The following is a 26,458-nucleotide window of genomic DNA, read 5'->3' as shown; positions in this document are numbered from 1 at the left end:
CCTACGTTGCCCAGGCTAGTCTTGATCTCCTGGCCTCAAGACATCCTCCTGACTTGGCTTCCCGGAGCGCTGGGATTACAGGTGTGAGCCACCTTGCCCAGCCATTTCTTTATTCTTTTACACATTAAAGCAGACCCATAAGAGATGATATTAGAATAATGTTGCCTCTCTTCCCCTCTGAGTGAATGGCCTTCTGTCTGGTATTGTTATTAGAATCCTCAAGTTTTTTTTTGTTTGTTTGTTTTTGTTTTTGAGATGGGTCTTGCTCTGTTGCCCAGGTTGGAGTGCAGTGACATGGTCTTGGTTCACTGCAACCTCTGCCTCCTGGGTTCAAGTGATTCTCTTGCCTCAGCCTCCCCAGTAGCTGGGGCTATAGGCATGCACCACTACATCTGGTTAATTTTTGTATTTTTAGTAGAGATGGGGGTTTAACCATGTTGGCCAGGCTGGTCTCAAACTCCTGATCTCAGGTTATCCACCAGCCTCGACCTCCCAAAGTGCTGGGATTACAAGTGTGAGTCACCGTGTCTGACCAGAATCCTCAAGTTTTATAAGGTGATGTCAACCTGATCTCTAGATGAATAGTCTGTTAAGTCATACAGCACCATATGAGAGCACGTGCTTGTCTCCTACGTGGCTGCATCTGCCGCACCTAGAACAGTGCTTAGCAGATAATAATAGGAAGTAATATTTGTTGACTGAATGAATGTTAAATTGCTTTTTTGTGGACTCAGATACGTGCTGCGTAGAGCCTCCCTCAAGGAAGGACTTGCTGCCCAGGTGTGGGGAGTGAGGCCACCAGATAGCTCCCAGCTGTCAGCTCTGTCACAGTCTGCCTCAGTTTGAGAGAGCCTGAGGTCATGCCCTCCCCAGGGCAGCCCGGATCTAGTGACTAAGATAAGGGTAGAAACACCTGGCCCTCACAGCCCACGGTGGGACGACCTGACAGGCAATACTCACCGCAGAGATCTCTGCTGGTTGGTCCAGTCTTCACAGGCCTGCTTGGCAGCTCAGCTTCTCCCTTGGCCCAGTCCTGCTCCTGTCTTACTTTTAGAAGTGTTGATCCCTAACAAATGTCTTCTATCCCAGCTCTGTCTCAGTGTCTGCTTCCAGAGAACCCAGTCAGGAATGGCCCAAGAAAGCAGGTAATAAGATGGGTTTCGGGAGCTGGATGCCTCACTGCCTAGCTGGCCATGACGACCTCATCCCTGGTGGGAAGTGGGGTACAGAGGGCTATTGGCACAAAGTGGCAGCGTTAAAACTTTCACTGGTGGCAAATCCAGAAGGCGTACCGGAGGGAGAGAAGGCACTGGAGGGTGTGTGGTCCCAGGAGTCTGACCGATGGGGAGGAACTGGTATCAATTAGGAGAGGGCTCCTGAATGGCGATTGCTAAACCACCTACTTCTGTAGAAAGATAAAAAACAGCTGAGGGGACTAACAAGCAATTGAAAATCAGGTGTGAAAGTCAGAAGGTCTTGGCTAAGTGCGGTGGCTCACGCCTGTAATCCCAGCACTTTGGGAGGCTGAGGCGGGCACATCACTTGGGGTAAGGGGTTCGAGACCAGCCTAGGCAACATGGTGAAACCCTGGCTCTACAAAAAATACAAAAATTAGCTGGGTGTGTGGGCGTGGTGGTTCATGCCTGTAATCTCAGCTACTAGGGAGTCTGAGGCATGAGAATTGCTTGAGCCCAAGAGGCAGAGGTTGTAATGAGCTGTGATCAAGCCACTATTGCCTGGGCAACAGAGTTAGACACTGGCAAAAAAAATAATAAAATAATTAGCCAGGCATGGTGGCGGCACGTGCCTATGGTCGGAGGCTGAGGTGGGAGGATCATGAGCCCAGGAGGTGGAGATTGCAGTGAGCTGAGCTCATACCACTGCACTCCAGCCTGGGCAATAGAGCCAGACACTTTGTCAAAAAATAAAAATAAAATAAAATAAAATAAAAAACTTAGAAAAATCTGGGACCCTAACCCATGGGATGGAGACGTCTATGCATGGAGACATCTATGAGTGGAGACATCTGGGTGAAGGTTCCTGAAGATCCTGGTATCCCAGGCTACTCTGAATCTGCAGATGTGACCCACTCCTCCATGTTGTGAGCTAGCACTGCCTCCCCACCAGCCCTTGCTCAAAGGCAATGCAGAAGTCTCACCCCAGCAAGACAATGTGTGCCCCTTCAGGGCCACCTCCTTTTTGGGCTACACAAAACCTTTAAGTCTTGGAGGAGTCAGCCAGCTGGGGAGGTACTGGACCTAATGACAGAGAAAAGGAGACTGTGTTTCAAATGAGCTGCAAGAATCAGCAGCGCTATCAGTCCCAGGGGAGTTTGGGTGGATGATTCCGAGGATGCTTGATTAAGGAGCTGGAACATAAAATTGGATAGGAGACTGGGCATGGTGGCTCATACCTGTAATCCCAGCACTTTGGGAAGCCAAGGCAGGAGTATGGCTTGAGCTCAGAAGTTTGAGACCAGCCTGGGCAACATAGCAAGACCTTGTCTCTATATTTTTTTTTTTTTTTTTTTTTGAGGCGGAGTCTCGCTCTGTCGCCCAGGCTGGAGTGCAGTGGTGCGATCTCGGCTCACTGCAAGCTCCGCCTCCCGGGTTCACGCCATTCTCCCGCCTCAGCCTCCGAGTAGCTGGGACTACAGGCGCCCGCCACCTCGCCCGGCTAGTTTTTTGTATTTTTAGTAGAGACGGGGTTTCACCATGTTAGCCAGGATGGTCTCGATCTCCTGACCTCGTGATCCACCCGCCTCGGCCTCCCAAAGTGCTGGGATTACAGGCTTGAGCCACCGTGCCCGGCCGTCTCTATTTTTTTAAATTAAAATTTTAAATAATGCAAAAAATATATATATATATATATATGATAGGAAAATGTATTGACTTTATTGAGCTCTCCTGAGATACTGGATTTAGTGAGGATCTCAGGATCTCAGGAGAGGGTATGAACTTGCCATAATGATGGCTTCTAGAAGCTGGAAAAAGTATCCACAGTGAATGAAGCTGCAGTACCAGAATTACTGTAGCAGATGGTAAAGGAAAGAATTAAAAAGTACAGGGGGCTGGGTGCAGTGGCTCAGGCCTGTAATCCCAGCACTTTGGGAAGCCAAGGCAGGTGGATCACGAGGTCAGGAGATCGAGACCATCCTGGCTAACACGGTAAAACCCCATCTCTACTAAAAATACAAAAAATTAGCTGGGCGTGGTGGCGGGCGCCTGTAGTCCCAGCTATCCAGGAGGCTGAGGCAGGAGAATCATTTGAACCTGGGAGGCGGAGGTTGCAATGAGCCGAGATTGTGCCACTGCACTCCAGCCTGGGCAACAAAGTGAGACTCCATCTCAAAAACAAAAAACAAAAAACAAAAAAAAACGTGCAGGGAAGGGGACATGCTCAAATGATATGCTGGGTGCTACCAGAAAACCCATCAGATGTTTAGGTTCCATGGGAAGCCCACAGGGATGCACCATTTACACTAAGACCACTGGGAATGCAGTGTTGAGAGGGACACCAGCAGCACTCAGGAGTTCAGTGGCAGCTTTCCTCTGTAAGCTGAGGCTCCCAGTAGAGAGGCTTGTTGTTGGTATCAGTGGAAATAAGAGGACTCTGAAACAATGGAGACCAGGTGGCTGCCCTGGCGACAAAAAGCCAGATTGTAACAGACACTGTAAACACTGGCAAGGTCAGAATGGCAGCCAAGGGAGCATGACCTGCAGATGGCTAATAAAACATGATGTCTGTAGGGGCAAAATGCATGCACAGCAGACAGGCTTGTATTGTAGAAGACATCACGATGACAAGAAGGTTAAGGGTGGTTGCTCCGTTAAAAAGTTACAATCTGGGCCGGGCACAGTGGCTCACGCCTGTAACCCCAGCACTTTGGGAGCCAAGGCAGGTGGATCACCTGACGTCAGGAGTTCAAGACCAGCCTGGCCAACATGGTGAAATCCCGTTTCTACTAAAAATACAAAAAAATTAGCCGGGCATGGTGGCACATGCCTGTAATCCCAGCTACTAGTGGGGCTGAGGCAGGAAGATTGCTTGAACCTGGGAGGCGGAAGTTGCAGTAAGCCGAGATCATGCCACTGCACTCCAGCCTGGGCAACAGAGTGAGACTCCGCCTCAAAAAAAAAGAAAAGTTACAATCCGTCTGGGTGCAGTGGCTCACGCCTGTAGTCACATCACTTTGAGAGGCCAAGGTGGGAAGATCAGTTGAGGTCGGGAGTTCAAAACCAGCCTGCCCAACATGGCAAAACCCCATCTCTACTAAAAATGCAAAAATTAGCCGGGTGTGGTGGCTGGTAATCCCAGCTGTAATCCCAGCTGTAATAGGAGGCTGAGGCATGAGAATCACTTGAACCCGGGAGGCAGAGGTTGCAGTGAGCCAAGATTGCACCATTGCACTCCAGCCTGGGGGATAGAGTAAGACTCCCTCTCAAAAACAAAAACAAAAACAAAAGAGAAAGAAAACAGTCTCCACCTCATACTGCCCAGTTATCAGATGCTCAGCCAAGAGGTTTTTTAAAATTTAGGGCATATCAGTTTATCAATTCCTCTGGCATAGATCATCCACCTTGGAGCACCCTGGACCCTGTGAGAGGTCACGTCGGTCCCTTCTAAGTGTACTTTGGTTCCACATAGGGACCCCAGAGATGCCCAGGCAGGCCCTGAATATGCCAGTCTGGAGATCAGCAGACACCTGAGCTGAAATGCTAGGTTGGTGATCACAGCTGGTTGCTCAGGGTGTGTGGATGGGTAATACCCAGGGAATGAGCCTACACAGTGAGGAGGGGCCCATGCCATGATGGACACACCTGAGGGAAAAGCCTGCTCAGCTGGGGCTGAGAGACTGACTCCTGGGAATCCAAGTGGGATGACTTACTCAGGAAGAGCAACAGCTTTGACCAAGGCCAACATGGTCTGGTAATCCTGCACATAGACTCTAGGTTCCGTCTCTACTATTATTACCACCTGGGTGACCGAAGACGTATTACTTGTTGTTTACAACTAATTGATCACAAGCGGTTACAGATTTCTTTGTTCCTTCACTCCTACTGTTTCACTCGAATGGCCTTAAAAAAAACAAAACAAACAAACAAGAAACCTATTACTTAACGTTGTATGCCTTGGTTTATTCACCTATAAAATGGTGGCTATCCACCTGTAAAATAGGTACTTGTATTATTTGTAAGGATCAAATGAGGCAAAGCACTTAGAACCATACACCATACGTTGTAAGAGCCAATGAGTGTCTGTTGTTGCTACCACTAAGGTGAGGTGCTTATAAGCAGAACCCAAGGTGACCTTTCCTCCGTGTGCACCAGGGACAGTCCTGGCTTAGGCCTATTGTTCCAGCGTAAATGTGGACAGTGGCCTCCTTTCACTCTCAAATGTATCCTGGTTTGGATAATAAATTATATGGCCAGGCTAACATGATGTAATTTAACATTAAAATTCTATGACATAGGCTGGGTGCAGTGGCTCATGTCTGTAATCCCAGCACTTTGAGAGGCCAAGGCAGGCAGATTGCTTGAGGTCAGGAGTTTGAGACCCGCCTGGCCAACATGGTGAAACCCCGTCTCCACTAAAAATACAAAAATTAGCTGAGTGTGGCTGCACCTGCCTGTAGTCTCCGCTACTCTGGAGGCTGAGGCAGGAGAATTACTTGAACCTGGGAGGCAGAGTTTGCAGTGAGCCGAGATCGCGCCACCGCACTCCAGATTGGGTGGCAGAGTGAGAGAATCTGTCTCAAAAAAAAAAAAATAATAAATTATATGAGATATAAATTGCTGGCTGGGCGCGGTGGCTCAAGCCTGTAATCCCAGCACTTTGGGAGGCTGAGATGGGCGGATCACGAGGTCAGGAGATCGAGACCATCCTGGCTAACACGGTGAAACCCCGTCTCTGCTAAAAAAAAAAAATACAAAAAAATAGCCGGGCGAGGTGGCGGGCGCCTGTAGTCCCAGCTACTCGGGAGGCTGAGGCAGGAGAATGGCATAAACCCGGGAGGCGGAGCTTGCAGTGAGCTGAGATCCGGCCACTGCACTCCAGCCTGGGCCACAGAGCTAGACTCTGTCTCAAAAAAAAAAAAAAGAGAGATAGAAATTGCTATCCTAATTTACAAATGAAGAATTGTGGGCCAGGCGTGGTAGCTCATGCCTGTAATCCCAGCACTTTGGGAGGCCGAGGTGGGTGGATCACCTGAGGTCAGGAGTTTGAGACCAGCCTGGCCAACATGGTGAAACCCCATCTGTACTAAAAATATAAAAATTAAGGCCAGGCGCAGTGGCTCACACCTGTAATCCCAGCAGTTTGGGAGACTGAGACAGGCAGATCACCTGAGGTCAGGAGTTTGAGACCAGCCTCGCCAACGTGATGAAACCCCATCTCTACTAAAAATACAAAAAAATTAGCTGGGCGTGGTGGTCCCTGCCTGTAATCCCAGCTACTCAGGAGGCTGAGGCAGGAGAATCGCATGAACCCGGAAGGCAGAGGATGCAGTGAGCCGAGATCGCGCCATTGCACTCCAGCCTGGGTGACAAGAGTGAAACTCCGTCTCAAAAAAAAAAAAATAATAATAATAATAATAATGATGATGATGATGAGGCCCAGGGAATGCCATATGTACTAGGCGGCCAGTCTGGGTTCCTGATGACAGTTTTGTCCTTCATGTCTAAGGCCTCTCAATCCCTAACTGAAGAGCAACCCCAGGAAATTCACAGCAGGTTTGTGGGGAGAGCCAGGGAGCTGAAGAAGGAGAGTCCTTGAACGGTATGGGGAGAAGCGGCCACCCAGCCTGGGCCAGAAGAGCTACAGCAGAACCCAGATGCTGGGCGGGTTGGTGCCGGACCTTGACGGTTGGCTGTGCCACGCCAATACACACAGGCACTCCCAGGCAGCCTCAAGGTCCCTCCTGATTCTGTCGCTACCCTGGCCAGCCTTCCTTTTCTTATTACTCATTCTTCTATTCTACACATTTTTAAAAATGTTATCTTCGCTTTGGACCTTCTTGTTCTTTGGCCACACCTAGGGCATCTTATCTCTCTAAGAGCAAGGTCTCTGAGGCACTAAACGGCTGGCTTTAGGATTCTGGGAGTGAGAAAACTGTGGGTGAGGCCAGAATAACAAAGTTGGCATTTGTTTGACATTTGCCAAACTCTTGCCATGAATTACCTGATTGCATTCTTCCACTTCCTTAATGGAATATGGACACCAAATGGAAACTGAGGCTTAAGGGGTGTGCTAGGTCATCATCAAATGGTGCAGCCAGGATTTGGACTTGGATTTGTCTGAGGTACCTGGATTAACTGCTCGGCTACAGAGCAATGTCATGAGGGAGATACAAGAGGCGCCTGGCCAGGCATGGTGGCTCATGCCTGTAATCCCAGCAGTTCGGGGGGCCAAAGTAGATGGATCACCTGAGGTCAGGAGTTTGAGACCAGCCTGGCCAACACAGTGAAACCCCATCTCTACTAAAAATACAAAAATTATCCGGGCGTGGTGGTGGGCGCCTGTAATCCCAGCTACTCAGGAGGCTGAGGCAGGAGAATCACTTGAACCCGAGAGGTGGGGGCTGCGGTGAGCTGAGATCATACCACTGCACTCCAGCCTGGGGGGCGAGACTCTGTCTCAAAAAAAAAACAAAAAAAAAGGCGCCATAGAGGTACTATGGTTTCTCAGAAGTGATTAGAGAAGGTTCAGATGGGTGTTACACAGTTATTCAACAAGCATTTATTGAGCACCTACTGTGTGCCAGGCAGTGAGGACACAAAAATGAAAGAGTCCCAGCCCTCAAAGAGCTTGCAGTCTGGGTGATGTCAAGTAAATAGGTTATTGCCGAGCAACCTAATTGCAACCTTAGAGGTATGTACTCTGCATGGAGGTAGAGGGAGTGATTACCTCTGCTGTGTGTAAAAGACATTGATTGAGAGCTTTACCATGGGCCAGATGCCGTGCTGAGCGTTGAACAAGACACAAGAGGGAGTGGGGAATGCTTTGCAGCAGTGACAGCCTGCACAGTGGCATGGAGGCATGGGCCACTGTGGTCACTTGGGCAGAGGGGGCTATTCCTCATGCTGGACACTGGGGTGCAAACAAGGGCACAGTATTGGAGAATGAGGCTAGGCCCCATCTTGGAAGGTTTTGGAAGCCGGAGGAAGGGGCTTGGGTGTTACCTATACATGGAGGCCTTCCCAGGTTTTTGGAGGATGAAGACTTTTTCAAAAACAGTTAAAATCTTCTGATAAGCAGGGCGCAGTGGCTCACGCCTGTAATCCCAGCACTTTGGGAGGCTGAGGCAGGCGGATCACGAGGTCAGGAGATCAAGACCATCCTGGCTAACACGGTGAAACCCTGTCTCTACTAAAAATAACAAAAACTTAGCCAAGCGTGGTGGCAAACACCTGTAGTCCCAGCTACTCGGGAGGCTGAGGCAAGAGAATGATGTGAACCCAGGAGACAGAGCTTGCAGTGGGCTGAGATTGCGCCACTGCACTCCAGCGTGGGCGACATAGTGAGACTCCGTCTCAAAAACAAACAAACAAACAAATTTCTGATGAGCCTCCACATGCTTGGCATTTGGCTTTTAGTGTCTTTTTTTTGAAACAAAGTCTTGCTCTGTCACCCAGGCTGGAGTGCAGTGGTGCGATCTCGGCTCACTGTAAGCTCTGCCTCCCTGGTTCACGCCATTCTCCTGCCTCAGCCTCCCAAGTCGCTGGGACTACAGGCGCCAGCCACCACACCCGGCTAATTTTTTGTATTTTTAGTACAGACAGGGTTTCACCATGTTAGCTGGGATGGTCTCAATCTCCTGACCTCGTGATATGCCTGCCTCGGCCTCCCAAAGTGCTAGGACTACAGGCCCGAGCCACTGCGCCCAGCCTAGTGTCTTTTTTTTTTTTTTTTTTTTTTTGAGACAGGGTCTTAGTTGCTCAGGCTGGAGTGCAGTGGCACGACAGCTCACTGCAGCCTCAACCTCCTGGGCTCAAGCAATCCTCCTACCCCAGCCTCCCAAGTAGTTGGGACTACAGGCACGAACCACCACACCCAGCTAATTTTTAATTATTTTTAGAGACAGGGTCTCACTATGTTGCCCAGGCTGGTCTTGAACCAGTGTCTTTTTTTTTTTTTTTTTTTTTTGAGACGGTCTCACTCTGTCATCCAGGCTAGAAGTACAGTGGCACAATCTTGGCTCACTGCAACCTCTGCCTTCTGGACTCAAGCGATCCTACCACCTCAGCCTCCTGAATAGCTGGGACTGCAGGCGTGTGCCACCGCGCCTGCCTAAGTTTTGTATTTTTAGCAGAGACAGGGTTTTGCCATGTTGTCCAGGCTGGTCTCAAACTCCTTGGCTCAAGCAATCCGCCTGCCTTGGCCTCCCAAATTGCTGGGACTACAGGCATGAACTACTGCACATGGCTGAACCAGTGTCTTTATATTGAGAAAATACATATATACTGTGGACTCTCTCAGATGGTCAGTTTCTCTCCTGCACTGCTAACAGCTCCTCCTGCAAACCTGTCCCTCCTGTCTGTGGCTCCTCCCCACTCATTATAGCCAGAGGGTCTTTCAAATATGCAAATCTGGTGCTGTCCATCCCCTACTTAAAGCTCCACCACAGTTTCCCTTTGTCCACAGGGTCAAGTCCAGGCTCCCCTCTCTGCCCTGTGTTCTGGCCTTTATTGACTGATAAAGTGCTCGGCATAGGTGTTGACATGCTGTTGCTAATGCCACTTCTGTATGTGCTTTTTTTCCTTATCGACACCCCCTGCTTCAAGGTGGAATGAAGTGAGGAAATGAGGGGTCTGGCCAGTTTCTAAAGATGCCTTAGGAAGCCTTCCCATGGCTCAGACTTACACACATCTCTATAGCTAACAGAGGGAGGGCATTGGTGGGAGGCAGCTGGCACAAGTCCTTTAGGGCATGTCATGCTGTGCTTGTTGTCCTGCCCTGGCTCCTGCCCCTACCCCAGGGTGTAGGGAGGGCCCTGGCTGTCCCCTGTCAATGGGGCCTGGGCCAGTGCACCACCTGGTATGAAGTGAGGCCAGGTGGATGTTAGCCTGTGGCCTCCTGGGCTTTGCTGGAGCTCTGTGTCCTGCTGGGATGGTGAGGAGGCAGAACCCTGAGGGCCTGGTCTGTCCTGCAGTGACTCAATCTCCCTCTCACACATCTGGCTTCAAAGTTCTGAAGGTGACTTGGTCCTGGGTAGCTGAGGAGTGATTTCTTAGGTCAGAGTAGACCAAGGCACATAGAAGGGGCTACTTCTCTCTGGGAAACTTCTCTCCCTGTACTGAAGGGTGCTGCGGACTGGGATATTCTCAGAGGAGGCCTGACATCCGGGTCATGTTCTGGGGTCCCAGGGGTCCCATTTAAGACTTTAACCCATAGCTCAGGTGATAAGAGGAGACTTAGGACCAGTCCCTTAACAGGTTGGTGGAACTGTGAATAGAAATTTTTTTTCGCTCCGCCCCTACCCAAAGTGGCTTCATTGAGATTCAGCCTGTCTCCCGCCCTTCCTGTGCTGTGATGAGGGACTCTGGGGACTGGGAGTCAATAGGCCCTGCTGAGTGCAGGGAAGACACATTCGGGCCTTCCCCACACCAGGCTGGAGACCTGGCACTGGGCTCTGCTCCTAGCAGCCTGGAAAGCTGTTATTCTAGAACCTGATAACTGCTTGGGCTGGGCTGAAGATAAGAGGCAGCTGTTTGAAGTCCAGAGAGATAACAGTTTCAGAGAAATTTGATAAGAGGAGTGAGATGCACTGGGTTAAGCTCACCAGTCTTGCCTGTTTGCTTTTTGCCAGTTTATAATCATAACCAGCACTGTACTCTCAAGTCAGACTTCCCAGCACCGCGAGGAACCTCAGTGTCACTGTCTCTTTTTTTTTTTTTTTTTTTTTTTTTTTGAGACGGAGTCTCGCTGTGTCGCCCAGGCTGGAGTGCAGTGGCCAGATCTCAGCTCACTGCAAGCTCCGCCTCCCGGGTTTTTTTTTACGCCATTCTCCTGCCTCAGCCTCCCGAGTAGCCGGGACTACAGGCGCCTGCCACCTCGCCCGGCTAGTTTTTCGTATTTTTTAGTAGAGACGGGGTTTCACCGTGTTAGCCAGGATGGTCTCGAACTCCTGACCTCGTGATCCGCCCGTCTCGGCCTCCCAAAGTGCTGGGATTACAGGCTTGAGCCACCGCGCCCGGCCAACTGTCTCTTAACAGTAGTCTGTGCATGTCTCCTGAGGTCTGTGCCTCGGCCTGCAGGCCTCTGTGCTTGTCCTATGAAATGACCCTCAGCAGCCGGCCCTGCCTTTCCAACCTCATTTCTTTCTTGCCCATTGGGCCTTTTTCCCAAATGCATTCACTCACTCCTGCATCCATTCATTTAACAAATATTTTATGAGTGCCCACTTTGTGCCAGGCACCGTTCTGGGCACTGGAGATACACTGAGGAAGCTACTAGTCATGGTCTCTACTCTCACTGGGCTGTGTTCTGGGTAGCCGGAGACAAAAGATAAATCAATAAGTGTAGTGAGTGCTGAGTGCAATGGAGGAAAGTCTAAGAGGGCTGTGGTGGGGAGAGACTATGGGGACAGCACAGGGCAGCTTTACAGTGGTCAGAATGGCCTTCTTACAAAGACCCTGGGGGATAAGAATGAGCCATGCCAAAACCTCCCTGGAGAGGAGAGAGCTAGCGCAAAGGTCCTGGGGCAGGAGCGAGCATGATCTGTCCGGGTGTCGAATAGAAGCTGGAGAGAAGAGGATAGTGGGCAGAGGCCTGATGAGGACAGTTAGATAGGCCTAGATAAGAAGTCTGGAGATGATGATATGCAGAAAACAAAGCCACAGGAAGGTGAGTCAGAAGTAATCTGGTCTATGTTTTGAAAAATTCACTTTGGGCTGGGCGTGGTGGCTCACGCATGTAATCCCAGCACTCTGGGAGGCCAAGGTGGATGGGTCACAAGGTCAGGAGATCAAGACCATCCTGGCCAACATGGTGAAATCTCATCTCTATTAAAAATACAAAAATCAGCCGGGTATGGTAGTGTGTGCTTGTAATCCCAGCTACTTGGGAGGCTGAGGCAGAAGAATTACTAGAACCCAGGAGGTGGAGGTTGCAGTGAGCCGAGATCGTGCCGCTGCACTCTAGCCTAGCGACAGAGCAGGACTCCTTCTTAGAAAAAAAAAAAAAGAAAGAAAGAAAGAAAAAAGAAAAACTCACTTTGGCTGCCATGTGGCAGCCGGGACAGAGAGACAGGCATGGTGAGCAGGAGGGGCAGCGTGGGAGGATGGATTCTGGCTCTGGCACTGACTCTCTGTTAGACCTTGGGCCAGACACTTAGCCTCTGTGCTTCTGTTTTCATAGCTATAATACAGGATTTCTCTTCACCTGTCTTCTGGTGCTGCGCCAGGTGCTGCCCCAGGTGAGGGATGCTGCGGTGAAGGGGACAGACCCTGCCCGTGTGGGATTTTCACTCAAATGGAGGAGTCAGATCTCAAACCAGAGAATCCACAGGGAGTGCCAAGTGCTGTGTGGGAAATTAAAATAGGATGATTGCTAGAGGGTGACAGGATGTGATCAGAGAAGCCCACTCCAAGGAAGTGACATTTAGCCTGAGACCCGAATGATGCTGGAAGAGCCCTTGAGGAAAAGAGCTGGAGGGATGGCCTGCTTTACTGGGCTGGAAGGGTCAGACAGGCTGTGACCTGTGGGAAGTGCTCTGCAAATGTTTGGGGTTTTTTTGTTTTTGTTTTTTTGAGATGGATTTTCGCTCTTGTTGCCCAGCGTGGAGTGCAACATGGCATGATCTCGGCTCACTGTAACCTCCGCTCCCCGGGTTCAAGCGATTCTCCTGCCTCAGCCTCCTGAGTAGCTGGAATTATAGGCATGTGCCACCACGCCTGGCGAATTTTGTGTTTTTAGTAGATAGGGGGTTTCTCCATGTTGGTCAGGCTGATCTCAAACTCCTGACCTCAGGTGATCTGCCTGTCTCTGCCTCCCAAAGTGCTGGGATTACAGGCGTGAGTCACTGTGCCAGCCCAAATGTCAGTGTTTCTAAAGATAAAGACTGTGGCAGGCAAGTGGGAAGAATTGCAGGTTTGAAAGTTGATCAGATGCAGAGACTGAGGGAAAAGGGAGTGTCCAGATTCCTAAGTCTTTGGTTGTATGTATGGAAACGGAGGATGTTGCTGTTTGCTGAGGCACTGCTGTTTACCTTTTTTTTTTTTTTTGAAATGGAGTTTCGATCTTGTTGCCCAGGCTGGAGTGCAGTGGCATGATCTCGGCTCACTGCAACCTCCACCTCCCGGATTCAAACGATTCTCCTGCCTCAGTCTCCTGAGTAGCTGGGATTACAGGCACCCGCCACTACACCTAGCTAATTTTTTGTATTTTTAGTACAGATGGGGTTTCACCATGTTGACCAGGCTGGTCTTGAACTGCAGACCTCAGGAGATTCACCCGCCTCAGCCTCCCAAAGTGCTGGGATTACAGGTGTGAGCCACCGCGCCTGGCCTGCTGCTTTTTATTTGAAGGGCCCCATGCCCTGAACTGAAGCTGCCCTCATCTGGATTCTGTCTCATTCAGGGAATTTTGAAATCTTCTGGATAGGTCCTTAGCAAAGTCCTTCCATCGCCCCTCCCCCCATGCCCTGCCCCACCCTGCCAGTCGCATACAGGCTTGTTCTGAAGCCTGTGAGGAAACTGTCCCTCTCAGTCCCACCTCCGTGCCCACCCAGGCCGCCCCAACACAGCCTACTTGACTCCTGGAGACAGATGGAATCTTAGATCCAATTTAATCCTTCCCATTTTCCATATGGGGAAACTGGAGCCACATGATTTATCTAATATTCCTTTTCCTATAGTCTTTTTTTTTTTTTTTTTTTTTTTGACAGAGTCCTGCTCTGTCACCCAGGCTGGAGTGCAGGGGTGCGATCTCAGCTCACTGCAACATCTGCCTTTCCAGTTCTCCTGCCTCTGCCTCCCGAGTAGCTGGGATTACAGTTGTGCACAACCACGCCCAGCTAATGTTTGTATTTTTAGTAGAGATGAGGTTTCACCATATTGGCCAGGCTGGTCTCAAACTCCTGGCCTCATGTGATCTGCCTGCCTTGGCATCCCAAAATGTTGGGATTATAGGCATAAGCCACCATGCCTGGCCACCTTTTCCTATTTTCTTTCTTTCTTGCTTGCTTGCTAGCTTGCTTGTCCTGCTCTGTCACCCAGGCTGATGTGCAGTGGCGTGATCTCGGCTCACTGCAACCTCTGCCTGCCAGGTTTAAGCAATTCTTTGCCTCAGCCTCCCGAGTAGCTGGGATTTACAGGCGCATGCCCCCACGCTCGGCTAATTTTTTGTATTTTTAGTAGATAGGGGGTTTCACCATCTTGGCCAGGCTGGTCTTGAACTCCTGACCTCATGATCCACCTGCCTCAGCCTCCCAAAGTGCTGGGATTACAGGCGTGAGCCACCGTGCCTGGCCTCCTGTATTCTTTCAACAATAGTCATTGAAAAACTCATTGAGTTCCTACTGTGTGCTGTTTTAGGCACTGAGGATACAGCAGAAAACAGAACAAAAATCTTGTCCTGCCAGCCTGGGAAACATGGCAAAGTCTTGTCTCTACAAAAGATACAAAAGTTAGCTAGGCGTGGTGGTGCCTGCCTGCAGTCCCAGCTACTCAGGAGGCTGAGGCAGGAGGATCACTTGAGCCTGGGAGGTTGACGCTGCAATGAGCCAAGACCGTGGCACTGCATTCCAGCCTGAGAGACAGAGGGAAAACCTGCCTCAAAAAAAAAAAAAAAAGGTTCTGTCCTCATGGGGCTAATATTCTACTTGGAGCAACTGATAATCAAAATACAATTCACAATTATTGTGGTTATTGTTATGGGCATGGTGGCTCATACCTATAATCCTATCATTTTGGGAGGCCAAGGTAGGAAGATACCTTGAGCCCAGGAGTTTGAGAACAGTTTGGGCAACATAGGGAAACCCTGTCTCTACTTTAAAAAAAAAAAAAAAAAAAAAAGACTGGGCATGGTGGCTCATGCCTGTAATCCCAGCACTTTGGGAGGCCGAGGTGGGCAAATCACGAGGTCAATAGACCGAGACCATCCTGCCAACATGGTGAAACCCTGTCTCTACTAAAAATACAAAAATTAGCTGGGCGTGGTGATGCACACCTGTAGTCCCACCTACTCGGGAGGCTGAGGCAGGAGAATTGCTTTAACCTGGGAGGCAGAGATTGCAGTGAGCCGAGATCCCACCACTGCACTCCAGCCTGATGACGAGGCGAGACTCTGTCTCAAAAAAAAAAAAAAAAAAAAAAAAACTGAAAAAAAAAATACAATTAACAATAATGAAACACACAATTATGTCAGGTGCTGATATGTTCCCTTAAGAAAAATAAAGCAGAAGAAAGAAAGAAAGGAATGGAGATGAAACTGGGGTGAGGGTAGGCTTCCATTTGGGCTCCTCTCAGATGTCTTGGTTAAGAGAAGGTTTCAGCACTGGCCCGAGGACGGAGCTGTGGAATCATCTCAGAGAAGAGACTTCCAGGTAGGGCTCAGAACACAATTCTCCAAAGTAAGGCATGCTGAGTATTTTGAACTAAAGGAGATGGGAAGGCCTCGGAAGCGGAGTCTCTCTGACCTCCTGCCCTGCTGCTCACCTTTCTTTCTCTTTCGAGGCAAGTCATAGAAACCAGAATTCCGCCGGGCGCGGTGGCTCACGCCTGTAATCCCAGCACTTTGGGAGGCCGAGGCGGGCGGATCACAAGGTCAGGAGATTGAGACCACGGTGAAACCCCGTCTCTACTAAAAATACAAAAAATGAGCCGGGCGCAGTGGCGGGCGCCTGTAGTCCCAGCTACTCGGCTGGGGAAGGAGAATGGCGTGAACCCAGGAGGCAGAGCTTGCAGTGAGCCAGGATCGCGCCACTGCACTCCAGCTTGGGCGACAGAGCAAGACTCCGTCTCAAAAAAAAAAAAAAAAAAAAAGAAACCAGAATTCCTCTTCCCCACGGCCATAGAAACTAGAATCCCTCTCCCAGAAAGCAAAACCTACAGAGGTCATTTTCCCCCTCTCCCTTCTCCCTTAAAGTCCCTCATCCCAGAGGGGTCCTTCCTCATACCTAGGAAGAAGAAATGCTACACAGGCCGGGCGCAGTGGCTCATACCTGTAATCCCAGCACTTTGGGAGGCCAAGGCAGTCAAATCACTCGAGGTCAGGAGTTTGAGACCAGCCTGGCCAACATGGCGAAACCCTGTCTCTACTAAAAATACAAAAATTAGCCGGATGTGGTAGCATGCACCTGTAATCCCAGCTACTCGGGAGGCTGAGGTGGTAGAATCACTTGAACCTGGGGGATGGAGGTTGCAGTGAGCCGAGATCATTCCACTGCACTCCAGCCTGGGCAACAGAGTGAGACTTCGTATCAAAAAAAAAAAGAAGGAAAGAAAGGAAGAAGGAAAGGTTACACAGAGAAACCAAGGAGAATCGAGCAGACAGGCCTTGCTGTTTCCCCTCTCACTGAGCATTAGATCATAGCCCTTCATCCAATCATATTTCTACACAGCTGCCATTCCTCATCAACCCTAAGCATAAACAGAGTTTTCCCTGGGTCCTTAGGTCTTCACTTCTGAAGGCTCTCATAAAACTTTTTTAAAAATTTTATTGAAACGAGCTCTCCCTATGTTGCCCAGGCTGGTTGTGAACACATAAAACTTTGATCAAATAGGCTGGGCCCAGTGGGTCACGCTTGTAATCCCAGCACTTTGGGAGACTGAGTGGGAGGACTGCTTGAACCAGCCTAGGCAACATTGTGAGACACAGTCTCTATCAAAATTAAATTTAAAAAATTAGCCAGGTGTGGTGTTGCGCACATGTAGTCCCAGCTACTCAGGAGGTTGAGGTAGGAGGATCGCCTGAACCCAGGAGGTCAAGACTTCAGTGAGCCGAGATCCCACCATGCACTCTAGCCTGGGCTACAGAGTGAGGAAAAACAAACACAAACAAACAAAAATCCAACTTTGATTAAATAAATCTGTTACGTTTTCTCTTATTAACCTCCTTCTGGTGGGTGAGAAAAGGGATCACACCTTTCTGCCTTTATAAGGCCCAGCAGCTGGAACGCGCGGCTCCTGTGAGAAAAGCCAAGGGGGCCTGTGCAGATGGAACAGAGCCAAGGACGCAGGGGTGGAGATGAAGTCTAGGGCAGGGGCAGATAGCACAGGGCTTTTGTAGGACTTTGGCTTTTACAGGTAAGATGTGGAGCCATGGAGGGTTTGAACTCTCTGGCTGCTGTAGGGGGGCCTTGTGTCCTGTCTCTTGAACAGAATACTAATTTCCTCAGGGGCAGGATGCACACCAAAGCCCAGTCAGGGGCTCTGTTCTGGTCAGCGGGCCAGTCTTGACCCCACAGTCCCACAGCCAGCCAGACCTGAAGGTGGAACAGAGGTCCCTGGGAGGACTAGTTTTCTTTTTTTTTTTTTGAGATGGAGTCTTGCTCTGTTCCCCAGACTGGAGTGCAGTGGTGTGATCTCGGCTTATTGCAACCTCTACCTCCCAGGTTCAAGTGATTCTCCTGTCTCAGCCTCCCTAGAAGCTGGCACTACAGGTGCTCGCCACCACACCTGGCTAATTTGTGTATTTTTAGTAGAGACGGGGTTTCACCATGTTGGCCAGGCTGGTCTTGAACTCCTGACCTCAGGTGATCTGCCCACCTTAGCCTTCCGAAGTGCTGGGATTATAGGAATGAGCCACCTCGCCCAGCCTGGGAGGACTAGTTTTCACGTGTATTTGTAGTAGGCATGTTTTTGATGCTATCTCAGTACATTGCATTGAACACTGCATTTATTCATATCCCAGGCTATCAGCTTTTTTGTTTGTTTGTTTGTTTGTTTGTTTGTTTGTTTGAGACAGAGTCTTGCTCTGTTGCCCAGGCTGGAGTGCAGTGGCGTGATCTCAGTTCACTGCAACCTCTGCCTCCTGGGTTCAAGTGATTCTACTGCCTCAGCCTCCCAAGCAGCTGGGATTACAGGCGCATGCCACCACGCCTGGCTAATTTTTGTGTTTTTAGTAGAGACAGGGTTTCACCATGTTGGCCAGGCTGGTCTCAAACTCCTGACTCAAGTGATCCACTGGTCTCGGCCTCCCAAAGTGTTGGCATTACAGGAGTAAGCCACTGTGCCTGGTCAGCCACCTTCAGCCTTCACCGGCCTGTCAGTTCTTATCTATTCCATTTCTGCTTGATTGTAAGCTTCCTCCGGGGAAGGACTGGGTCTCCCAGACATTTGAATTAATGGTGATCTTTGCAAAAAGCCAGGAACCCCTGTGGGTGATTGCTGGTAGGGAGACAAGCTACACAGGAAACAGCAGGGATCTCTCTGTGGCCTGGGGGTTAGGAGACCTGATAAAAGTTTCCTCACTCGGAGGCTCAGTCTCCCCATCTGTAGAAGGATATGGATTGGACTACATGGATGATTTTTTTTTTTTTTTTGAGATGGAGTTTCGCTTGTGTCGTCCAGGCTAGAGTGCAACGTTGCGATCTTGGCTCACTGCAACCTCAATCTCCCAGGTTCAAGCGATTCTCCTGCTTCAATCTCCCCAGTAGCTGGGATTACAGGCACCTGCCACCATGCCCGGCGAATTTTTGTATTTTTAGTACAGATGAGTTTTCATCATGTTGGCCAGGCTGGTCTTGAACTCCTGACCTTAGGGGATCCACCCACCTCAGCCTCCCAAAGTTCTGGAATTACAGGCATAAGCCACCGCACCTGGACGATTCTTTTTTTTTTTTTTTTGAGGCGAAGTCTCACTCTTGTCCCCCAGGCTGGAGTGCAATGGCGCGATCTCGGCTCACTGCAATCTCCGCCTCCCAGGTTCAAGCGATTCTCCTGCCTCAGCCTCCTGAGTAGCCGGGATAACAGATGCCTGCCACCACGCCTGGCTAATTTTTGTATTTTTAGTGGAGACAGGGGTTTTACCATGTTGGCCAGGATGGTCTCGAACTCCTGGCCTCAGGTGATCCACCTGCCTTGGCGGAATGCTATAATCCCAGAATGCTGGGATTACAGGTGTGAGCCACCATGCCCGGCCAAGGCCGATTCTTAAATTATGTTTGAAATATCAACAGAATCTATAGATAGCTCCAGAATAATGAGTTGGTGCACAAAACTTCGCGTGTGACTGAGAGGAGAAGGTTCACAAGCCCCTAAATTTGTCTCTAAGAGCTTCTCCAGTTCTAATAATGTGATTTTTGTGCACTGATTGTGGCACTAGCCCAGAGAGGCTCCGACCTTGGAGGACAGACTTGGTTTTAATCTCCAGGTGAGTGATTTAGGACTTGTTTTTGTTGGATTCTGGAAAAGGTGTGTGGATATGTTTGTGGAGGCAAAGAAGGAGTTTGTGGTCTGGAGCCTGCATGTTTTGAGCCTCTGGGCCTAGTTACGTGGGTATGATGGAGAAGGGAAGGCCCACGTGGGAGTGGAGCCAGCCAGTCTTTCCCATGTGGGCAATGCAGGGGATGGTGGGGAGGGCCGCAAGGTGGACAAAGGGGGAGGAATCGGGAGGTGGGAAGGGGCTGGGTGGTGACAGGCAGAGGGCTAGAGAGCTGTGGGCAGAACAGGGACCTGGTCCCATGTGTCTCTGGGCAGAGACTCACTCCACGCCAAAGCAAATAAGGAGAAGAGGCCCCTGTGAGTCCGAGGGGTGGTTCCCCCCTTGACTGAAGATCCCGGAGATGGGGGGTGGCCCTGGGCCAAACCAGGCACCTCCCTTTCTCACCAGGTAGTGCCTCTTTGCACGTTCACACCCAATGCTGTGTTGTCAGGGGCTGTAACCTGAGCCCTGGGTGCCAGGACGGGGAGACCCACCCTGTCCTCCTCCTGTCTCCCCCAGCTCCCTTCCCTCTCCAAGGGCTTACACAGGCCCAGCCCAGGGAAGAAATGGTGTTCTCAGTGGGTTTGGAACAGGTAAAGATTAGGAGCAGATGACAGGTTGTCAGTGGCTCCGAGGGCAACTCCGTAATCCCCAGCACCCAAGCTGCAGTGCACTTTGATCCGGCCTCTGAAGGCTTGATTATGAGACACAGCCCATGTTTCCATAAAGGGGAGAACAATTGTTTCCAGCACAGACAAAGGACTCTTTGTATAGCCCTGGGACCCGAGCCCCAGGAGGCATTCGGGGAGAGGAAGGACAGCCCCGCCCCGGGTGGGGAAGGGGGTAGGGGCAGGGCAGTACTGGGTGAGGCAGCTGCCTGGCTCCCATTGAGCTTGCCCATGATGGGCAAAGGGCGTTAATGATGTCCCGCTGCTGGCCCAAGGGGCACACAGGCCTCAGACAGGGGTGAAAGGGGTTTTTTTTCTGAATTGCTCCAGCCTCATGCTGAAAATGCATGCAGTTTTATCTTTGTCGGGGCCGACATTGGGGTATCTAGTGCCCCCCTACATTTGGGGAAGGGCCGGCTCCTCATTAGTCGGTTTCCACATCTATCCAACAGGCAGCAGGGTAGGGAGCAGGATTTGCTGTGCAGAGTGGGAGATAGAACTTGGAGAGCATTTGAAAGTAGGAATGAAGAAGCGGGCACGTTGGGATGGGGAGGAGGTGGTGAGTCTGGATGCAGCAGTGTGTGTACCGTGTGGAGCTGCCTCCACCTCCTCCCCCCAGGCCTTCCCTGGGGCCTGAACATAGGATGACCTCAGAGTTTGCAAAACAAATCTGGCTGTTGGAGAGGGTGAGGACTTTGCTTTGCTCCCCTTTCCTGCATGGGAGAGAAGTCTGGATTGGTGAAGGCTTCTGCCCATCCCAGCTGCACCCCTCACCCATCTGTTAGTTACATCCAGCCCCTTTCCTGCCTCCCATTCCTTCTGTCCACGTGTCAGGAGGTGTGGGCTGGTCCCTAGACTGGCCTCCCAGTCAGAGGCAGCTGTAGTGCAGGGAGCTGGCTTGACCCTGAGGAACTCCAGGGTCTGGAGAATCTGTTTAGGAGAATGAGGCCAGGTTTGGGATCTTATTGGGGCTGCACCTGTGGAGACCAGAAGGGCTCATTTTAGGGAGAAGATAAGTAGAAAGTGTTAAATGCTGGCTCCTCAAAATCACTAGTACAATCTACTGATATCACAAAGCACAGTTTATTGCTCACCTTGGTGAGGGAGACAGAGATTTGGCAGTCTCTCCAAGTGGGGAAGGCAAGGTTATTCGAAGTTTGGTTTAAGATTGGTTTAAGATGGATCTTGAAGACAGCTTTGATTAGGACTGGGTAAGGATCGCCATATAACAGTCAAGAATTGGTGCAAACATCAAGGCCAGGATTTTTGAGGCAAGGAATTAAGAGAATGTTAGGAAGCAAGCTCAAAGTAGATGCTTCCATTGAAGACTTGATGGGTTTTGTGGGAAGTTCCTGTAGTGAACAATCAGGTCTTTTACCTGGGCGGAGTTGACTGGAATAATAAAGTTATGCTAATGAAGACAGCAGACTAGCAAAGTCATGTTAATGTAACCTCAGTTGTGTCTGTGGTAGGTAGTTTCCATTTTAGGTGTAAGTTTAGAGGGTGTGAGGGTAAAAGCTCTTTAGGGGCTGGTCTGGAGTTTGGGGCGGGGAATGGCAGGAGGGTCTATAGTCCTGAAGAGCAATGACCAGACTGCAGGGCAGAGGCAGAGACACGTTAGACTGGAGAACTAGAGGGGGAGGAACTCCAGCTGACCCCAGGAGAGGTCAAGACTCAAGCATGTGAGCTGGAAACCAGGCCTGCAGGTGCCAAACCGGTCCCTGCCCGTGAAAACAGGCTGTGTTGACTTTGGCAGCCCCACCCTAGCCTCCTCCCACCCCAGAAGGGCTTGAAACTGACACTGGGCCATGCAGGGGGCTGGAGATGTTCCCAACCCAGTCCTGCTCAGGCCGGCTGTGGCTGGCTGCTACCCTGGCAGAGGGAGCCAGAGGGTGTGTATGGGGGAGGGAGGGAGGTTCCCCTGGGAGGCAACTGGTGGAGTCCAGGGCTGGGGGCCATCAGGAGTGTATGAGTGGCCTCTTGAACTCAGACTGAGGACCCAGACAGACTAGGCAGTAGGGGAGAACAGTTGAGTTTGGGGGACATCAGTTGTTCTCTTTATGGTGTAACTATGATTTCTTTCTTTTTTTGTGAGACAGAGTCTTACACTTTTTCCTGGGCTGGAGTGCAGTGGTGCGATCTCAGCTCACTGCAACCTCCGCCCCCCCAACCTCCCCGGTTCAAGCGATTCTCCTGCCTCAGCCTCCCAAGTAGCTGGGATTACAAGCACGCGCTACCATGCCTGGGGAATTTCTGTATTTTTTAGTAGAGACTGGGTTTCACCATATTGGCCAGGCTCGTCCCTATGATTTCATATGAGCTGAAATCTACATATGTACTAGTCATCACAACACATCATTTTATTGATAAACTAAGGCATGGGGAGCATCGGTGACTGATCAGACAGATGGGATGGAATTAAAGGTCCAGTCTGTGGCTTCAAGGCAAACTCTGCTGTGCCCCTTGGCAGCCTCCTCCTGGGCTACTCAGGCATCTCATTCCTGCAAATGGCAAGAGAGGAGCTCAGATAACTCCTGTCTTGCTGAAGGGAGGAGGCAATAGCCTGAAACAGATCTGGGAAGAGGAGAGAGAATGAAGAGTGTGAGAAATGAAGAAGAGGGAGGGCAGTCAGTCCAGAGAAATAGGCAGGGACAGAGACAGGGAGGAAAAGATGGGAGGAGATGAAGAATACGTGTGTGTGTGCATGTGTGTGTAAAACTATTACCAGCTTTCCAAATTTGATAAGTCACGTTCATTTCTATTGCCCGTTTTCAGAAAGAGATGGGAACAAGTGAAAGGGGACCTAAGAGGGCTAGTGAAGGACACGGAGAGCACAGCAGAGGGAAAGAGGCAGCTAAGAAGACAGGACAGAGGGGCAGAAGGGGTGGTGGAGATAGGCTGAGACATCTGCCTTCTCCTCTGGGCCAGCTCCCTTCAGCTCGTCATCATGGTGATGGCTGCCCAAAGACTTTGCGTCCAGCTTCTGCTGCCCATGGGAAGTTATCTGGCCAGGATTTTACTTTGCTGCAGGCTGAGAGATGAGGGCAGAGGTAAGCAGGGAGTTTAATGGGTCAGAGATACTGAGGGAGGAATCAGTGGGACAGGGCCACACGGGTGCCCTGGGCTCTGAGCAATCCGATTCAAGAGATGCTCCCTTCAGAAGATGCTCTCCTCAGGAGAGTACTTTCTGTCTGGTGGCAGAGGACTTTCTATTTTCCCTAAATGGAGAGAAATAGAATGCCTGGACCCTATGAGAAGGTAAGAGCCACATTTCTTGAGAAGGTCAATTGTGGGGAAGGGAAGGGAGGGGAGGAGAGTGAGACCTGGGCTGGACCCTGAGGTGTCTCAAGCACCAGGTCCTGACCTTAATGTCATCTCTCATCGATGCCTCAGCCTTCTCAAAGGGACTGAATTATAACCACAGCAAACATAGCAGCCATTGTACTGAAAACATACTTTGGGCTAGATACTCAGTTAAGTGCCTTATTTTAACTTTATTTCTATTTTTATTTATTTATTTATTTTATTTTATTTATTTTTTTTTTTTTTGAGACGGAGTCTCGCTCTGTCGCCCAGGCTGGAGTGCAGTGGCCGGATCTCAACTCACTGCAAGCTCTGCCTCCCGGGTTCACGCCATTCTCCTGCCTCAGCCTCCCGAGTAGCTGGGACTACAGGCACCCGCCACCTCGCCCGGCTAGTTTTTTTTATTTTTTTAGTAGAGACGGGGTTTCACCGTGTTAGCCAGGATGGTCTCGATCTCCCGACCTCGTGATCCGCCCGTCTCGGCCTCCCAAAGTGCTGGGATTACAGGCTTGAGCCACCGTGCCCGGCCTTATTTATTTTTAGTTTTATTTAGTTAGTTTTTTGAGATAGGATCTCACTTTGTTGCCCAGGATGGACTGCAGTGGCCTCATCATAATTCATTGCAGACTCGAACTCCTGGGCTCAAATGATCTTCCCACCTTGGACTCCCAAGGAGCTGGAACCGCAGGCATGCACCATGATGCCCAGCTGGTTGTTTCATTTTGTTGTTTTTTGTAGAGATGGGATCTCCCTGCGTTGCCCAGGCTGGTCTCGAACTCCTGGGCTCAAGCTGTCCTCCTGCCTCAGCCTTAATTTCATTTATAAAATTTACAACAACCTAACAAGTTAGGTATTATGGTACCCATCTTACAAATAAGAAAACTGAGTCCCAGAGAGATCAAGTAACTTTCTCATGTGGTCCAGGATTCCTTTAAAGACCATCAGTCCTTGCCGGGCAAGGTGGCTCACGCCTATAATCCCAGCACTTTGGGAGGCGAAGTTAGAATGATGACTTGAGCCCAGGAGTTTCAGACTAGCCTAGACAACATAGTGAGACTCTGTCTCTTAAAAAAAAAAAAAGTTTAAAAATTAGCTGGGGTGCCAGGCACAGTGGCTTACACCTGTAATCCCAGTACTTTGGGAGGCCGAGACGGGGATCACCTGAGGTCAAAAGTTTGAGACTAGCCTGGCCAACATGGTGAAACGCTATCTCTACTAAAAATACAAAAATTAGCCGGGCATGGTGGTGCACACCTGTAATCCCAGCTACTCAGGGGACTGACGCAGGAGAATTGCTTGAACCCAGGAGGTGGAGATTGCAGTGAGCTGAGATCATGCCACTGCACTCTAGCCTGGACAACAGAACAGGACTCTGTCTCAAATAATAATAATAATAATAATAATAATAATAATAATATGTGATCCATGAAAACTCCTTATATGTTCAACTCATCCCTTCAGAGACTATTCCCAGCACCTCTGCCCACAGCAGGGAACCTGGCTCCCCTGAAGTCCTCACTATGGAGTCCTAATTAGGGAAAAGGAGTTGGGCTGGCAGGACCAAGGCAAAGCAAAAAGAGACAGCAGATAAGCTGTAAGTCTGCCTTTTTTCATGGTCTAGGACACACAGCCCTCCGGCAATAAATCTGCCTTTTTTTTTTTTTTTTTTTTTTTTTTTTGAGATAGAGTCTTGCTCCAGTCACTCAGGCTGGATTGCAGTGGCATGATCTTGGCTCACTGCAATCTCTGCCTTCCTGGTTCAAGTGATTCTCCTACCTCAGCCTCCCGAGTAGCTGGGATTACAGGCGTGTGCCACCACACCAGGCTATTTTTTTTTTTGAAATGGAGTCTCGCTCTGTTGCCCAGACTGGGGTGCAGTGGCAAGATCTCGGCTCACTGCAACCTCCACCTCCCGGGTTCAAGCGATTCTCCTGCCTCAGCCTCCCAAGTAGCTGGGATTACAGGTGTGCATCACCACACCCGGCTAATTTTTTATATTTTTGGTAGAGAAGGGGTTTCACCATGTTGGTCAGGTTGGTTTTGAACTCCTGACCTCAAGTGATCCACCTACCTTGGCCTCCCAAAGTGCTGGGATTACAGGCGTGAGCCACAGCACCTGGCCAGCTTTTTGTATCTTTAGCAGAGACAGGGTTTTGCCATGTTGGCCAGGCTGGTCTCGAACTCCTGGTTTCAAGTGATCTGCCCACCTCAGCCTCTCAAAGGGCTGGGATTACAGGCATGAGCCACTGCACCCAGTCAAATCTGCCTTTCTTTACCTACAACTGTCTTAGTAAATTCTCCTTACCACCTACATGATACTGGCCGCAAACAGTCACTAGTCACATGAGACACTCACTTCTCTTCCCAGCAGCATATCTGCAGCAAGGCTGACTCTCCTCACACTCTAGGCATCTTGGGTCCTGCTATTAGCATCACTTCCAGAGGATCCTGTAAGGCCCCTTCCCTCCCCTCTTTGTCTATCTGGACCATCTCTTTGCCACTCTTCTCTACCACCTGCTGGTGACACACCATTATTCTTTCTGGATTTGGAGACCTGAAAGAAGTCTCTTTTCTCATCCTGCCATTATTCTGAGGGACTTCATTGTCCATGAAGATAACCATCCAACACCTTAACCTGCTTGTTCCTTGACCTCCACTCTCCTTAGTCACTTTTCCATGATCACATCCTCTTTGTTACCATCACTAGGAACTTCCCTACCACTTCAATCTTAAATTGAGATATTCCATGACCTCCCCACTCACCACAGCTACCTTTCTTTCTTTCTTTTTTGAGACAGGGTCTTGCTCTGTCACCCAGGCTGGGGTGCAGTGGTGCCATCTCTGCTTACTACAGCCTCAACCTCCTGGGCTCAGGCAATCCTTCTGCCTCAGCCTCCTGAGTAGCTGGGACCACAGGTGTGCACCATTATGTCAGCTAATTTTCGTATTTTTTTGTAGAGATGGGGTCTCACTATGTTACCCAGACTGTGTCCTTCCTTCCTTCCCTCCTTCCTTCCTTCCTTCCTTTCCTTCTTTCTTTCTTTCCTTCTTTCTTTCCTTCTTCCCTTCCTTCTTTCCTTCCTTCCTTCCTTCCTTCCTTCCTTCCTTCCTTCCTTCCTTCC

This window comes from Theropithecus gelada, chromosome 1 (genome assembly GCF_003255815.1).
Source record: "Theropithecus gelada isolate Dixy chromosome 1, Tgel_1.0, whole genome shotgun sequence".
Classification (NCBI taxonomy): Eukaryota; Metazoa; Chordata; class Mammalia; order Primates; family Cercopithecidae; genus Theropithecus; species Theropithecus gelada.
This window is presented reverse-complemented; position numbering follows the sequence as displayed.